General features: G+C 38.2%; 1 long non-coding RNA gene across 2 annotated transcripts; it reads left to right on the top strand.

Moving 5' to 3' along the window:
- Window positions 1–1,122: 1,122 nt before the first annotated feature.
- Window positions 1,123–12,618, top strand: LOC105437937. 2 transcript variants are annotated; one of them, XR_004062149.1, is made up of 5 exons: window positions 1,123–1,407; window positions 9,006–9,068; window positions 11,012–11,071; window positions 11,643–11,686; window positions 12,492–12,618. It is a non-coding gene; the product is annotated as an uncharacterized LOC105437937 (long non-coding RNA). The 2 variants fall into 2 exon arrangements; XR_004062148.1 differs by lacking the exon at window positions 11,643–11,686 and having other exon boundaries at window positions 1,130–1,407.
- Window positions 12,619–18,513: the final 5,895 nt, after the last annotated feature.

Here is an 18,513-nt window from a genome sequence, read left to right as displayed (position 1 = left end):
TGCGTGACTTTGTGTGTGTGTGAAGGGAGGATGCGTGTGCGTGTGTATGAGTGAGTACTGATAATGCATGCCAGCATGATAGGCTAATGAAACTTCATGTATTGTCTCTTGCCAATGGAGAGGCAGTATGCAAGGTATTATTTCATTATTGATGAGAGCTAAAAGCGGCTGATATGCTCGATGTATGAAATGGTGGCGTTCTGAGCATAACTGGTAGTCGAGGTGGAGTGTAGCCTCTTATCAGTTTTTTTTCCTTTTAACTCCTGTTTAGTATACACAAAATTAATATGCATCACTGATGGCGTTATTGAGAATCATCCACACAGTGTAACTGGAATGTTTCAAAGGTGTAGGGGCGGGTGATTATACCAATGCCGAAATATAGTAGTTGTTTTACATAATGGTGACGAGAATCCTGGTCATTTCATTAAAAAAAAAACACCTTATCCCAGATCCTTAAATCAAGACTCGACGAGCAAAGTTAGAAGTAGGCGATATCACGGCTGGTCATTATACAATATCATTGACCATATTTTAGCACTTTCTTATGACGAGTTATAGCATAGGAAAAATGAATGCCACATTCTCGTTTAAATAGATTTGCCGCGGTAAAAGGTTTGTCTAAACTTATTATTTTAATGCAAAAGTGCATGTGATGCAACAAAAATGTTGCATCTTCTAATATCTACAGATATTCAGCTTGAGTTATGATAAGGAGAGAAAATAAAATATTACACATTAAACCAAACTTACACTGAGTGTTCGACATAATAATAATTATGAATATCATTAGCTTGTAGAATATTAGTTTGCATCATATCAAATATCATAAACGATACCGGTATATTATGATGGTAGAGCAGAGAAGGTGCAAAAATGCACAGTAATGAAACCTCAAGACTTGAACCCTAATGCAAATGGCGTATTGACCTTGAGGTGGGGGGGGGGGGTACCCTTACAAATTAATCCGTAATACAAATCTACAACACACGACATAATATTTACGCCCTCTTCTCACCCATTACTAAATACTTCCTTTGACAAATCATATGAGAAAAAGATAGATAGATATATATTAATATATTTAAAGAGAGAGAGAGAGAGAGAGAGAGAGAGAGAGAGAGAGAGAGAGAGATTTAACATGTAACTGTGATCCTCGCTTTTGTAATAGTGATCCACCTTCAACACACGCGATATGCCCCAATTTCTCTAACATGTAATGGTGATCAGGGATCCCTATTACAATTGTAATAGTTATCCAAACACACGCAATGTGTGCATTTACACGCAGCATGCCATAGGCATATCGATACACACACACAATATCGATATGTGTGTGATCTCATCAAACTTTGTGCCAATGAGTGCGGTGACTAAAGCTGAAACTTGAAAGGCTAAAATTGATTGGTGAGTATTAATAGTGCATTATTATTTGTAATTTTATTAGAGGTTTTGATGAAAGAATGATATGTGTAATTTCTATACACATACTTTGACCTGTATGTCTTGTAACTGCTATAAAAAGTAAGATCTATGGTAGATATGAATTTTTCAGTCCCATGCATGCAATTCGGTGTGTTTTCAATGTCAAGGACCTTGATACTGATGATAGGGGGTCCGAAAAACTATGCTTTCTTAGATCTTAACTAAAAGCTCAAATAGAATTCTGATGTAAACTTACATTATAAATGTAATGTATTATTATTATTAGTATTATTAGTATTATTATTAGTAGTATTATCTAGATGTAGGAGTAGGGTATATCAACATTTCTTTCACTAGCTAAGACTCTTGTTGTAGGCAAAGACTAAGTAAGCAAAGTCTACTCTAGATCTAGTAGTACTAGCCTACTAGTAGAGTAGACCCTAGGCTAGACCTAGTCTCCGAGTCTGACCATGCTGACTCTGTCACTCTGGGTAGTGTAGGTCTAGTCTACCTCTATAGTTTGCAAATTTAGTTGGACTCTCAAAACAAGTTGAATTAACTCGAGGGCCGGCAACCTCAGGTCAATGCAAATGTGTATTGACCACTACCACTAGGGATTTATTTATTTATTTTTCGAAATATTGAATAACAATAGGTTTCCCAACTCTTGTCATTCAGGTCGAGAATGCATTTCCATTTAAAAAGATTTTATATTCTCCTCTCCTTCTCTTAAAAGTGCATTTTAGTTTCAAATTAGTGTTGTGAGGTTCTGGTAATTCCATATCGGAGAACCTGAATAAAACTAATAGGCTCTGCATTAAATAAAGAGAAAAAAAAACCCTTAATTTTAGTCGGACATATCATAGTCGAGAAAGTGTAAGGAAATGTGGTTGGTTTAGACATGGGGGGGGGGGGGGGAGGGGGGAGGGGGGGGGAGGGGGGGGGGGGGGGCTTGCCTAATACTACAGGCACTGTATTACATGAAGAGAAAACAAAGCTTTAATTTCAGTTGGACATATCATAGTCCAGAAACAGTAAGGAAATGTGGTTGGTGTAGCCATGAGTGAAAGGTAGGGAAGAGGCCCCCCCCCCCTTAATACAGGCTCTGTATTAAACAGAGAGGTAACAAAACTATAGTTTTAGTCGGACGTATCATAGTCGAGAAAGCGTAAGGAAACGTGGTTGGTATAGCCATGGGGGGTGGGGGGGGGGGCTTGCCTAATACAGGCACTAAAATAAAGAGACAACGAAACTTTTAATTACAGTCGGACGTATCATACTCGAGAAAGAGTAAGGAAATGTGATTGGCTAGCCACGACGGGAATGTGGGGGGGGGGGGCATGCCTAAAACAGGATGTGTATTAAAAAAAGAGATAACAAAACTTTACTTTCAGTCGGACATATCATAGTCCAGAAAGAGTAAGGAAATAAGATTGGCGTAGCCACAAGGGAAAAGGTGAGGAAGCCCCCCCCCCCCTAATACAGGCTCTGTATTAAATAAAGAGAGAAAAAAACTTTAATTACAGTCGGACGTATCATACTCGAGAAAGAGTAAGGAAATGTGGTTGGTGTAGCCAAGAGGGGGAGAGGGGTTGGGGTGGGGGCTTGCCTGATTCAAGCTCTATATTGAATAAAGAGATACAATATAACAAAACTATGATTTCAGTCTGATGTTTCATAGTCGAGAAAGAGCAGGGAAATGTGATTCAGATAGCCACGGGGGAAGGGGGAGGGGGGCTTGCCTTATAAAGGCTCTGTATTATAAAGAGAATTAAAAACAAATTTTGGTTGAACATATCATTGTTGAGAAAGCGTAATGAAATGTAGTTGGTTTAGACATGGAGGGAGGGGGGAGGGGGACGCTCACCTAATACAGGCACTGTATTACATGAAGGTAAAACCAAACTTTAATTTCAGTCGGACATATTATAGTCCAGAAACAGTAAGGAAATGTGGTTGGTTTAGACATGGAGGGGGGGGGGGGGGGGAGGGGGACGCTCGTCTAATACAGGCACTGTATTACATGAAGGTAAAACCAAACTAATTTCAGTCGACATATCATACCTGTAGTCGGGAAATAGGGAAATGTTATTGGTGTAGCCACTGGGTGTAGGGGGGGGGGGGGCTAGCTTAATACAGGCTCTGTATTAAATAAAGAGAAAAAAAAACTTTAATTACAGTCGGACGATCATACTCGAGAAAGAGTAAGGAAATGTGGTTGGTGTAGCCAAGAGGGGGAGAGGGGTTGGGGTGGGGGCTTGCCTGATTCAAGCTCTATATTGAATAAAGAGATACAATATAACAAAACTATGATTTCAGTCTGATGTTTCATAGTCGAGAAAGAGCAGGGAAATGTGATTCAGATAGCCACGGGGGAAGGGGGAGGGGGGCTCGCCTTATACAGGCTCTGTATTATTAAGAGAATTAAAAACAAATTTTGGTTGAACATATCATTGTTGAGAAAGCGTAATGAAATGTAGTTGGTTTAGACATGGAGGGGGGGGGGGGGGGGGGAGGGGGACGCTCGCCTAATACAGGCACTGTATTACATGAAGGTAAAACCAAACTGTAATTTCAGGCGACATATCATACCTGTAGTCGGGAAATAGGGAAATGTTTTTGGTGTAGCCACTGGGTGTAGGGGGGGGGCTCGCCTAATACAGGTACTGTATTATATGAAGAGAAAACAAAGCTTTAATTTCAGTGGGACATATCATAGTCCAGAAACAGCGAGGAAATGTGGTTGGTGTAGCCACGAGGGAAAGGTAGGGAAGAGGCCCCCCCCCCCTAATACAGGCTCTGTATTAAATAAAGAGAAAAAAAAACTTTAATTACAGTCGGACGTATCATACTCGAGAAAGAGTAAGGAAATGTGGTTGGTGTAGCCACGAGGGGGAGAGGGGTGGGGGGGGGGGGCTTGCCTGATTCAAGCTCTGTATTAAATAAAGAGATACAATATAACAAAACTATGATTTCAGTCTGATGTTTCATAGTCGAGAAAGAGCAGGGAAATGTGATTCAGATAGCCACGGGGGAAGGGGGAGGGGGGCTTGCCTTATAAAGGCTCTGTATTATAAAGAGAATTAAAAACAAATTTTGGTTGAACATATCATTGTTGAGAAAGCGTAATGAAATGTAGTTGGTTAAGACATGGAGGGAGGGGGGAGGGGGACGCTCGCCTAATACAGGCACTGTATTACATGAAGGTAAAACCAAACTTTAATTTCAGTCGGACATATTATAGTCCAGAAACAGTAAGGAAATGTGGTTGGTTTAGACATGGAGGGGGGGGGGGGGGGGGGAGGGGGACGCTCGTCTAATACAGGCACTGTATTACATGAAGGTAAAACCAAACTAATTTCAGTCGACATATCATACCTGTAGTCGGGAAATAGGGAAATGTTATTGGTGTAGCCACTGGGTGTAGGGGGGGGGGGGCTAGCTTAATACAGGCTCTGTATTAAATAAAGATAAAAAAAAACTTTAATTACAGTCGGACGTATCATACTCGAGAAAGAGTAAGGAAATGTGGTTGGTGTAGCCACGAGGGGGAGAGGGGTGGGGGGGGGGGGGCTTGCCTGATTCAAGCTCTGTATTAAATAAAGAGATACAATATAACAAAACTATGATTTCAGTCTGATGTTTCATAGTCGAGAAAGAGCAGGGAAATGTGATTCAGATAGCCACGGGGGAAGGGGGAGGGGGGCTCGCCTTATACAGGCTCTGTATTATAAAGAGAATTAAAAACAAATTTTGGTTGAACATATCATTGTTGAGAAAGCGTAATGAAATGTAGTTGGTTTAGACATGGAGGGGGGGGGGGGGGGGGGAGGGGGACGCTCGCCTAATACAGGCACTGTATTACATGAAGGTAAAACCAAACTGTAATTTCAGGCGACATATCATACCTGTAGTCGGGAAATAGGGAAATGTTTTTGGTGTAGCCACTGGGTGTAGGGGGGGGGGGCTAGCTTAATACAGGCTGTGTGTTATATAAAGAGAAAAAAAAACTTTAATTTCAGTCGGAAGTATCATAGTCGAGAAATAGGGAAATGTGATTGGCGTAGCCACGAGGGGAAGATGGGGGGGGGGGGCTCGCCTAATACAGGCACTGTATTACATGAAGAGAAAACAAAGCTTTAATTTCAGTGGGACATATCATAGTCCAGAAACAGTGAGGAAATGTGGTTGGTGTAGCCACGAGGGAAAGGTAGGGAAGAGGCCCCCCCCCCCCCCCTAATACAGGCTCTGTATTAAATAAAGAGAAAAAAAAACTTTAATTACAGTCGGACGTATCATACTCGAGAAAGAGTAAGGAAATGTGGTTGGTGTAGCCACGAAGGGGAGAGGGGTGGGGGGGGGGGGGCTTGCCTGATTCAAGCTCTGTATTAAATAAAGAGATACAATATAACAGAACTATGATTTCAGTCTGATGTTTCATAGTCGAGAAAGAGCAGGGAAATGTGATTCAGATAGCCACGGGGGAAGGGGGAGGGGGGCTCGCCTTATACAGGCTCTGTATTATAAAGAGAATTAAAAACAAATTTGGTTGAACATATCATTGTTGAGAAAGCGTAATGAAATGTAGTTGGTTTAGACATGGAGGGGGGGGGGGGGGGGAGGGGGACGCTCGCCTAATACAGGCACTGTATTACATGAAGGTAAAACCAAACTGTAATTTCAGGCGACATATCATACCTGTAGTCGGGAAATAGGGAAATGTAATTGGTGTAGCCACTGGGTGTAGGGGGGGGGGGGGGGCTAGCTTAATACAGGCTGTGTGTTATATAAAGAGAAAAAAAAACTTTAATTTCAGTCGGAAGTATCATAGTCGAGAAATAGGGAAATGTGATTGGCGTAGCCACGAGGGGAAGATGGGGGGGGGGGCCCTCCTAATACAGGCACTGTATTACATGAAGAGAAAACAAAGCTTTAATTTCAGTGGGACATATCATAGTCCAGAAACAGTGAGGAAATGTGGTTGGTGTAGCCAGGAGGGAAAGGTAGGGAAGAGGCCCCCCCCCCCCTAATACAGGCTCTGTATTAGATAAAGAGAAAAAAAAACTTTAATTACAGTCGGACGTCTCATACTTGTGAAAGAGTAAGGAAATGTGGTTGGTGTAGCCATGAGGGGGAGAGGGGTGGGGGGGGGGGGGGCTTGCCTGATTCAAGCTCTGTATTAAATAAAGAGATACAATATAACAAAACTATGATTTCAGTCTGATGTTTCATAGTCGAGAAAGAGCAGGGAAATGTGATTCAGATAGCCACGGGGGAAGGGGGAGGGGGGCTTGCCTTATACAGGCTCTGTATTATAAAGAGAATTAAAAACAAATTTTGGTTGAACATATCATTGTTGAGAAAGCGTAATGAAATGTAGTTGGTTTAGACATGGAGGGGGGGGGGGGGGGAGGGGGACGCTCGCCTAATACAGGCACTGTATTACATGAAGGTAAAACCAAACTGTAATTTCAGGCGACATATCATACCTGTAGTCGGGAAATAAGGAAATGTAATTGGTGTAGCCACTGGGTGTAGGGGGGGGGGGGGGCTAGCTTAATACAGGCTGTGTGTTATATGAAGAGAAAAAAAAACTTTAATTTCAGTCGGAAGTATCATAGTCGAGAAATAGGGAAATGTGATTGGCGTAGCCACGAGGGGAAGATGGGGGGGGGGGGGGGGGCTAGCCTAATACAGGCACTGTATTACATGAAGGTAAAACCAAACTTTAATTTCAGTGGGACATATCATAGTCCAGAAACAGTGAGGAAATGTGGTTGGTTTAGACATGGAGGGGGGGGGGAGGGGGGAGGGGGACGCTCTTCTAATACAGGCACTGTATTACATGAAGGTAAAACCAAACTGTAATTTCAGGCGACATATCATACCTGTAGTCGGGAAATAAGGAAATGTAATTGGTGTAGCCACTGGGTGTAGGGGGGGGGGGGCTAGCTTAATACAGGCTGTGTGTTATATGAAGAGAAAAAAAAACTTTAATTTCAGTCGGAAGTATCATAGTCGAGAAATAGGGAAATGTGATTGGCGTAGCCACGAGGGGAAGATGGGGGGGGGGGGGGGCTAGCCTAATACAGGCACTGTATTACATGAAGGTAAAACCAAACTTTAATTTCAGTGGGACATATCATAGTCCAGAAACAGTGAGGAAATGTGGTTGGTTTAGACATGGAGGGGGGGGGGGGGGGAGGGGGGGAGGGGGACGCTCTTCTAATACAGGCACTGTATTACATGAAGGTAAAACCAAACTGTAATTTCAGGCGACATATCATACCTGTAGTCGGGAAATAGGGAAATATAATTGGTGTAGCCACGAGGGGAAGATGGGGGGGGGGGGGGGGGCTCGCCTAATACAGGCACTGTATTACATGAAGAGAAAACAAAGCTTTAATTTCAGTGGGACATATCATAGTCCAGAAACAGTGAGGAAATGTGGTTGGTGTAGCCACGAGGGGAAGATGGGGGGGGGGGGGGGGGCTCGCCTAATACAGGCACTGTATTATATGAAGAGAAAACAAAGCTTTAATTTCAGTGGGACATATCATAGTCCAGAAACAGTGAGGAAATGTGGTTGGTGTAGCCACGAGGGAAAGGTAGGGAAGAGGCCCCCCCCCCCCTAATACAGGCTCTGTATTAAATAAAGAGAAAAAAAAACTTTAATTACAGTCGGACGTATCATACTCGAGAAAGAGTAAGGAAATGTGGTTGGTGTAGCCACGAGGGGGAGAGGGGTGGGGGGGGGGGGGGGCTTGCCTGATTCAAGCTCTGTATTAAATAAAGAGATACAATATAACAAAACTATGATTTCAGTCTGATGTTTCATAGTCGAGAAAGAGCAGGGAAATGTGATTCAGATAGCCACGGGGGAAGGGGGAGGGGGGCTCGCCTTATACAGGCACTGTATTACATGAAGAGAAAACAAAGCTTTAATTTCAGTGGGACATATCATAGTCCAGAAACAGTGAGGAAATGTGGTTGGTGTAGCCACGAGGGAAAGGTAGGGAAGAGGCCCCCCCCCCCTAATACAGGCTCTGTATTAAATAAAGAGATAACAAAATTATAATTTTAGTCGGACGTATCATAGTTGAGAAAGTGTAAGGAAACGTGGTTGGTGTAGCCATTGGGGGGGGGGGGGAACTTGTTTAATATTGTTTAATATTGAAATGCAAGCATTACTTTAAACAAACAAAACTTTGTTATTCCTGGCTCATTTTTCCCGATTGAGGTGTCGTATGAAAGGCCAGAATTTGAAATTTCTAGATACTTTCAGATATTGCCCGCCAAATGACTTTTTGGTTTCCTCTATTTAAATTGTTTTTAATCACTCATACGTGAAATATTTATCATACGAGTTGCATCAAATGAAAGAGGAGGAACTTTGCTTTACAAATATGTGTCATTTATAAATTATAATTATGATAAAACTTTGATAATTCTCGGTTTCGTTTTTTCTGGGACGCACTGTATACTTGGGTCTTGTTCTGACCTGTGAATACAAGATTCCAATATTTTTTTAATGTAGTGATAGTATTAACATTTGATCATTCATTTTTTCTGTTTTCCAGCTTCAAATAATCTACGTTGATGGAGGGCCAGCAAGTTCTTCAAGATCTCTCTAATGAGTCCATGTAAGTACTCAATATCACAGATAAATACTCAATTTCAAAGGCAGAAAGGCAATTTATGAAAAGTATTACTTTATACACAACCACAAAATATACCAAATATTGATCTGTGTTCAATTTTGGGCAAACATGACACAATCAAATCTCACGTCACCTCTCAACCGAATGTTGAAAGAAAGACGAAGGTGTTTTTTTTTTGGAGGGGGGATCTTCACTTTTGCTTATATGTATGCAAACTAAAATAGAAAAAAATACATTTACTCAAATTTAGGCCCCTAGAATAATGATTCTCTACCTAGGGCACTAACCTCCTATGACAAACTGTTAGATTATACCTGACGTTGGAATCATCAGGACCTCTATATTTACAGTGCTTGTCAAAAATTTAGATACACCCTGGATTTGAGGAAAGTTTTACTTCCAGGGCTGTGTATCTTATTTTGTGTGTGCATGAAATTCAAGCCTAATTGGTGATGAGCTCCTGTCTTCATATGCGGGACATATTGAAAAGGAATGGCAATTTTACAGGGTCGTCAGTTTTGTTGAGATGTATATGGTGATGTATTTACTACGTTCAAATGTTTAAGCTCCATTTATATGGGGGGGGGGGGGGGGGTAACCTGCAAAAACTGTATGCTGTCTTTAAAACTATGTTTATACGCAATAGAACAGAATATGCTGCATATCCCTCAAAAAGTTTAAATTCAAGCCATGGCCCAGATACCAACTATTTGTAATGTTTGTTCACATTTGTATTCATTTTCTTTAATAACACAGTGAAACATATCCGCTCCATTCCAAAAATTGAAGTTATGAACTTTTTGTTTTCTTAATTCCTCAAGAAGTTGACTAGTATAACATTGAACTTATCTTGCAATTTAAATTGTGGTATAATTCCAGCTTTAGGTATATCATATAACAAATATTAAATTAGGTACAGCAAGAAACAGTGTTTAATTAAGTTTATAAAGTTTTCCTTGTATTAAGTTGTACATTGAAATATTATTTGTATACATGATTTATACTACTATACCTTATGGTCATTTAATTTACCAGGTTTGAAGGTAACTCATTACAAAATCCATCATTACGAAAAGCTCTCGTTAAAAACTATACCCCACCACTATAGCACAGCAGTCAATGTAATCTGGTGGGGTAGCACTACCCCAGATTCGTTTCTCTCGTTAAAACTTTGTAATCTGGTGGGGTAGCAATACCCCAGTTTCGTTTCTCTCGTTAAAACTTTGAGAGAGCTACTACTGTTACACAGGCACCAATGGGAATCTGATGGGGTCTCACTACCCCACTTTCAATTCTCTCGTTAAAAACTTGGACAGAGCCTTGAGGCTCTGAGTGAGAGATTAAGATATTGGATTGCAGCTGGACTCTACATCATCTTACGTAATACTAGTGTAAACAAACTCTTACTGGGGTCTGCCTGAAAGGAAATGAGAAGTAGGACATAAGTATTTTACTTGTTTTAAGATATTTTCATTTCCTAAAGTCACTAATAATTTAGATGAAGACCAAAATGAAAGTTCGAACGAAGCAAAATGACCCATATAATTGGCGATATAACAACAATTTTAACTCTGGCAGCGAACCCCTGCATGTGTCTCTTTCTCCCTTCTCCCTTCCTTTCCCCTTGTATCATGCTTATCTCTCTCTCGCTATCACCTCATCAAGGTCTCGGTGGGGGTGGATTACAGCGCTAGTGTTTACTTAGGGCTTATCACAATCTCAGCTCTAGTACAAGTAGAAATGGTGAAAGTCAAAGGGGGTTTCAATTTTAAACGACGAGTTTTCGTCATGATGGTGAACTTATACCTACTATCACTGTATAAAAGAAAATTGCCATCCCAGTCAAGAACGTACAACAAAGAGTGTGAAGCAATACATTTAAACAACTTCTTCCTTTCTCTTTTTTGTTGTTGATTGGCAATTAGGAGACGTACATGTAGAAGATAACATGAATAATGGTGTTAGAGCCGAACCTCCTGAAGATGGTAAGTTTTTAATTTTTTTATTCACTGGTGCTTATTAAAAACATTATAATAAATGCCGTTGAAAAAGAATGGGAAAGAAACATTGTTAGGCTATTGCTGCATGAATACTAAAACAAGTTGATACAAGTCTGTAACCAAATTTTGTTTAGCTTATGTAAATTAGGGGATGTTATAATTGGTTTTCTATCAATTCTGAAGTAATACAATATTTTAAAACACGTTTATAATTATGACGATTTAATTTTTGCCGGGAAGTTAAATTGCTTGTTCTGGCTTTTTTGTTCCCAGCAAAAACATTGTGTAGCTAAAATACCATAATATATGCAAATGAAAGATATACTAGCAAATTAATTTGAAAACATAATCAATCTGGTAAATATCTTTCTCGAAAAATAGTTTTGGCTACATATGGAACATAGAAACAATGTCGTTTATAGAAGTTGAGAAGTCGTTTGAGAAGTAGTTGCTTAAACTTAAACAGCTTGAGATGAGACCTTTTACCGGCCAACCAACAACATTTGTGTATTAATTTGTGCATTTACACATTGAAATTTATATTGATTCAATTCAGATTGCAATTTGGCAGCAACTGTGGCCAATAAAGCAACTAAAAAGGTATTGATTTCATTGTTAATCCTTTAAAAAAATCTTTGGATGGCAATTCTGTAATTTTATTGAGTCCCACATCTTCTCTTTTACTTGAAAACAAGATACTTCTTAATTTCATCTGCGTACATGTAGGAGCAAAGCTACATGTATGTGCTTGATAGTGTATTCATAAAAGGTAATACTGTTTTTATGTTAAAAAGCTTTGAAGTTGATACAAGAAAATATCATGCCAAATGCAAATATTAATGATACTGGTAATGATTCCTCTAAATATTTATATTGGTATTGTTCCTCTTAAATGCTGGAGCATTCGTTATCAGTGTCATATACATTCATTTTATGTAAGAGTAAATGCATTTCACTTTACTGTCCCAATCGCTTCCACAGTAGACTTATAAATACTGTCAACAAATGTTTCCTTGCAATTTTTTACAAAATTCTGGTCGAATCACTAATTCAAATAATAGATTCATGAAGGCTAATGTCAAGTTAGAATGTGAGTTAAATCTTTTCAAGGTCAAAGCTTTAAGGTCAATAAATTCTCCTAGAAAAGCTTTAAATCTTTTGCATTTAACAATCTACTCATTCAAGTTTAGTTCATTAATTTGAGGTTATTTGATATGAATGTTTTTATATACTGTATTTTACATTTGTAAAACATTGCCCAATTCGGCCTTGTAGGCCGCAATGCATTGTTGTTCTTTTATTCTCAATAAAACAATTATCTATCTATCTATCTAATGAGTATTATGTGTTCATACCTATATGCTTTCTAAATTACTTTCAAATATTTCTCTCTATATGTTTGTAGAAGCAGAGAATTAAGAGATGATGCCCAATGCGTCCCACGTTGACAGATCAGATGTCCCGCCACCTGATTTATAAACACAAGGTTTCCGACAAAGACAAGAGACTAACCCTACTCCAGCTGGCATGAGAAGAGTAATCGATCTGTAACCGAATGTATGTTATAATTATTTGTGGATTTATAACATGTGGTATCATAAAAAAATCTGAATCAATATAGAATAAGTTAATGATATATATTTGCCTCCATTACAGAAGCTCAGGGATTTTAGGCAATTAATTACGTCAGATGAGCATATTTAGATACCTTATTTGTGACACTGACATGCAAGTCATTAATTGGAGTGGGGTCCGGGGGCAGAGCCCCCAGCAGCTCAGGGAAGGGGTTTAGGCATTTAATCACAGTCAGATGAACAACCAGGGGCCTGCTTTAGGGCCCTTGGTGGGGTCCACGGCAGAGCCCCCGGAAGTTCAGGGAAAAATCATGCCATTTCAGCAACTTTTGAAATCATGTATGCATTTTATTAGGGGGGGGGGGGCATCAGTACGCCAGTGCTAGGGAGCATAGTGAACGAAAGCAGTGATGGTGATGGAAGTGACTGCCCCCTCACTGGTTTTTGAAGTTTTGTTTTCATTCCTTAGCTAAACTATTGGATATAAACAAGTAATTTACTTTTTTCACCCTGCACTTTGCTGCAATATTTACTTGTACAATTTGAAGGATGTGAGGGAGCGTATTTCCCAAGTGAGAAGATTTTTGCATTTTTATTTGTCTAAATGCTGCACTTTTAGGCCCACCAGAGCCTAAAAGTGTGTTGCAGTATTTAGTCAGTTTTTGCTATACAATTTGTTTTGCACTTTTTCAAATTTTCCGGGGGAGGGGGGGGGGGGGGAATGTCCCCCCTCCCGCCGGGATTGCCGCCCATGGCTTGTAGACCCCCTAAATTTTAGCTAGTCACATCACAGAGACAAGGCATAATCACCCTAATAGCAAAAAAGGGCAAGGATAAAATGTTTATAGAAAATTATAGACCCATAATACGTTGAAATTAAGATTGGTTCTAAAGCCTTAGCGCGGAGACTTAAAACTATTTTACCATCACTAATTCATCTAAACCAAGTTGCCTTTGTTAAAAATAGATTCATCAGAGAAACTGTGAGAACAGTGATCGAGACTATGTTTTACTCTAGGTTTAAATGAATCTGGGAAATTTTTATTAAGTCTCGATTTCAAAAAAGCCTTTTATTCTCTAAATCATCAATTTCTATTTGAAGTGTTGAAATGTCTCAATTTCGGAAATAGTTTTGCAATTTTGTCAATGTTCTTTGTAGGGACATGGAAACCTGTGTAATGAACAATGACATTTAAACTAGATTTTTTCCTGGAGGAAAAGGAGTAAGACAAGGGGCCTTCTTTCTCCATACCTCTTCATGTTAGCAATAGAAACACTGGCAACAAATATAAGAATAAACCTAAAAATCCAGGGCATAAAGTTAAACAATATTCAAAAAATAAAACTCTCTATGTACACAGACAACATAACAATACTTTTGTTAAATTTCGAATCATATTCTAAATGGCTATGCTTCATGATTTTCAAATTTGTTTGTCACTTTCACTGAATTATGAAAAGACGAAGGCAATGTTTATAGGACACTTTAACGTACAAAACCCATTAATTCCAATAAATATAAGGTTTGATCATGTTTTGACAATTAATTCTCGGAATCGATATCTCCTACTCTTTTGAAGATAGAATGGCACAACTCCAAATAATTGTATCCAATATCAAATCTCAACTGAACTTATGTAAAGCCAGGAATCTGTCACTATATGGAAAAATTCAAATAGTTAAAACTTTTGCTATTTCCCAGCTGATATATGTAGCCAGCATAGTTTCCATTCCTGATTCATTTATTCATAAGGTTAACACAGTACTATACAAATGTGTATGGGGTGGCCCAGATAGAATAAAACTTGGTAAAAGAGAAAAGTGATGGAAGTTTTAAAGATGACTTGTATTCGAATGGGTTACAAGACTATTCACATCAACTTCTATAGGTTAGAAAAACATACGCTTAGAATTATTGTCACCAGTTGGCGGAAAATAATGTATTTTTTGTAATTTTGATATGAAATATTTAAACATTGAAGTGTCAAACAGGTTCAGGGAAATTTTAGAAACATAGAGTCTTTTGAATAGAAAAAAATGATATTGCATGCTAATCAATGTATTTGGAATAACAAAACTATCATATCAAACAGAAAATCTATATTTAAACCAGAAATAAAGAAAAGGGTTTTGTAAAAATTGCAGATATGTAGATAAATTTGGACGTCCACTGCGATGGAAAGACTGTAAAGAAAAGGAACTAAAGTTCACTGATTTTTTTTGTATTGTTAGACTATTATAAAAAGATACCACGAGCATGGAAGCATTTCTTTTTGCAGCATAACTATCACCATCTAGTTATAAAGATCTAAGATATTTTCCTTCTGTTTGCTGTGATTCCGAATTCAAACAAATTCATAACATAACGACGAAGCAAATTTATCGAACTTTTCTAAGACTTAATAACCCTGAAATCTCAAAAGTATTTACTCGTTTCAATGAGCTGTATTATATGAATGAGCAACAAGTGTCAAATCTTTTCACTCTACCAGCAAATGTTGCTATTGACTCCAGACTTCGAATTTATACACACTTTAAAATTTTGAATAATCTAATACCAACTAATGAATGCCTGGCACGTACAGGAAGGAAAAGTAGTTCACTGTGCTTAATTTGCAATGCGACACCCGAGACAATGGATCTTTTTTTTTTTTTACATGTCCTAAGATTGCAGCCTTTTGGAATGCGCTACGCAGAAGAGCGACGGATTTTAATCCTGATTATTTTCTTTCAGGCAAAAACATTTTATTTGGAATTACTGAACCAAAAAGTCAAGCCAACTTAGCTTTTAATGTTCTTACTATACGGTAAACAGTTCATTTTATGTTGTAAATATCAAGAGATTACGCCTAGCTTGAAACAATTTAATAATTATATTTGTCTTATAAATCCACTGAAGAAGATATTGCAAAAAAAGAAAAGTTGGTAGAGCAGTGGTCTCGTAATCCGGCGACCCAGGTTCGAAACCAAGGCAATGCGCTATAGTGCCCTTTGGTAAGGCATTAATCCTCATTACCAGGTTTATCGGAGAGCACCTAAAGCCGTCGGTCCTGTGGTTGCTAACCAACAAGCATTAATGCTATCTTAGTAGTCAGGTAAAATAACCACCACTAAACCACCACCACAAATTTTAGAAGCATATGGCAAAACATCAGCAAGTATTTCTGCATACAAAAAGTTTCAAGGGATAGATTTGTTTGTTTTTTATACAAAATTTTATTTTCCTGTTGTGATGTATTTGATGTACTATATTCCATTATGTAATAGAAAAGGTCAGATTATATTGTGCGTTATGTCCCGGCGGTGCAGCCGAGGGGGGGGGGGGGGGGGCTATATGTTCTTAACCTCTCTCTTTCCATTTTGTGTCGATCTGATGGTCATATCGTCTGTGCGGTTGGGGTATGCAGAAGTATCATGCTATGTGTTTTTTTCAATGTTACGCTGTAATGTAAAACAACATGACTGTAAGTGTAAAACAATATGATAATTCATTTATTTTTTCTGCAAAAAAATGTAACGCATATTCTGTAAATCATTGTGTTTTCTGACCAATAAAACTTATCAAGATAAAAAACAAACAAAAACATGAATGGTGAACAGATGAAGTGTATCCGGGGGCGGATCCAGGAATTTCTTACGGGGGGGGGGGGCACAAAACGGGCTGAAAATTTCACGACTCAGCCAGCCGCTGAATAAGCAGAGGGGGGGGGGGGGGTAAATAAGTGGACATATATATTTTTTTTTTTGCTCCGAAAATTTGAAAATTGCGACGGCCGCAAATACGGTCAGTGGGGGGGGGGGGGGCACGTGCCACCTGTGACCCCCCCTGTGACCCCCCCCCCTGGATCCGTCCCTGGTATCAGTAAATACATAATTCCTCCTTGTATTGTCATGTCTTTCATGACTATCCTAGTCTGTAATGCTTTTATATGCTAGAATTTGTTACAATTATGTTTTACAATTGAATCTGTTTTTTTTTAATGAATTATGTGAGAGAAAAACAATAGAAAATGTTGTAACCAAGATACCCAGAAATGAGTATTTATTAAGTAAAGTGCCTCCAGGCAACAATTAGTGATGATAATAATAGGGACTTATGACTATGTCATGTGATGGTTCTGTAAGTAAAACTCCTACAATGGCTTCTATAGTAAGGGACGACAACTGATGGAAGTTCTTTTTTTCTTCATTTGTTTAAATTGATACAGAAGTACAATCATGTATAATTTGGGACTGCATGGGATATATTATATTGGCATCTATGCTATGAAATTTGAACTTTTTTTTAAAATTCAAAATGATTAGTGTCCATTCATTTCATCAGATGTCAAATGAATTGTCTCATCTGTTAACGCTGTAGATATGTGAAATAAAGTTCCCTGAAAGGGTTAAAAAGAAGAAAAAAGTCGGCTATGAGACAGTAGTGTCATATTTTCATTGTTTAGTTTGGATGTTTGTGATTGAGGCCAATATAGAGTCTGAAAATATGAATTAATAAAATTCATCTCTGTATTCATGACGCTATTTCATTTAAGAAGATAGAAAGATGAATGCACTCACTTCGTTTGCCTTATTTTTAATACTGAAAAGGCTGGTGAAATTTCTTTAAGATTGTTTTTCTTAAAATTAGATGTAAGGGATATTATAGAAAGACACACTGTAATTTGAAGCAAAGAGCAAAGCAAACTGATTAAACATCTATAGTGTACAGTTTGTAGAAATTGATCATTTGTTTGACATGTTAACATTATGTAACATCCGAAACAAACCATAGCTTACACTGTCTTTCATAACATGCTACAGAGTGAATGTTTGCAAGTGAATTTTCGAAGGAGTTTTGATGTTTACAATTGTTATTAGCTTCATATCTTACTCTCTATTAGATCACATTCATAAGCATTGAGTTGTTGATAAAGAAAACTACACACATGCATATGTGCTAAACTGATTAAAATTTGCACAATGTGTAGATTCGTTTTTCATCAATGTTAAAGAAGTATTTTGCTTCAAACAATTACTGTGAAAGACCAATCGTACCAAAAGAAAAGCAATTCAACTAAGAAAAACTATGCGGATTTTAATAGTATGTAACATCCGAAGCACTTGTGGATGGAAATGATTTGGCAATGCACTGGTTCCAAGTTTTGTTTGATTATTGCTGTGGTGGTTTCATTTTACTATGCTTCTTTCCAAAACCATATTTCTGATTATATATATATATTTTAAAGAATTATCTCTTATCTAGCAAATATTTTGAGGTACTTCGCATGAAATTAAATGGACTGTTTTCAATCATGATGGGTATTACAATGGGCTGGGGAAGGGATCAGAAACTATATGGTCCGTCATATATATATATACATCACGGACCACGTATATAAATATACGTATATATCAGAAGTATCGTTATTACACATAAACAATTTCCTACATATATGCCAAAACATCTAAAGCCCTGCAATGATGTCCCTAAAATTAACTGAGTTCACCTTTATCATCTATTTTTTGGAATGAAAATAACTTTTTTGTTTCCATTTTCTGGACCCTCCAACAGGCCATTTATTGAAAATCAATCTCAAGATAACATATTTGAACACATGTTCCAATGAATATCATATAATATTTCAGAATAAGATATACATAACGAATATCAACCATAATACTGTATATACAGAAAATACATGTAGATTAGGGAAAGAAAGAAAAAAAATAAGAATGCAACATCATGACTGAAAATGATGTGGGAAATTCAATATACTCCTATTAAATGACCAAAATCCTCTCAAAATTTATCCATTTTTTATCGAATTTGTCAGTTTTGTTAGCTTTGTTAGAAAATAAGCTTAGCTTTGT

Source organism: Strongylocentrotus purpuratus, unplaced genomic scaffold (genome assembly GCF_000002235.5).
Source record: "Strongylocentrotus purpuratus isolate Spur 01 unplaced genomic scaffold, Spur_5.0 spur5_scaffold_7, whole genome shotgun sequence".
Classification (NCBI taxonomy): Eukaryota; Metazoa; Echinodermata; class Echinoidea; order Camarodonta; family Strongylocentrotidae; genus Strongylocentrotus; species Strongylocentrotus purpuratus.
This window is presented reverse-complemented; position numbering and strand designations above follow the sequence as displayed.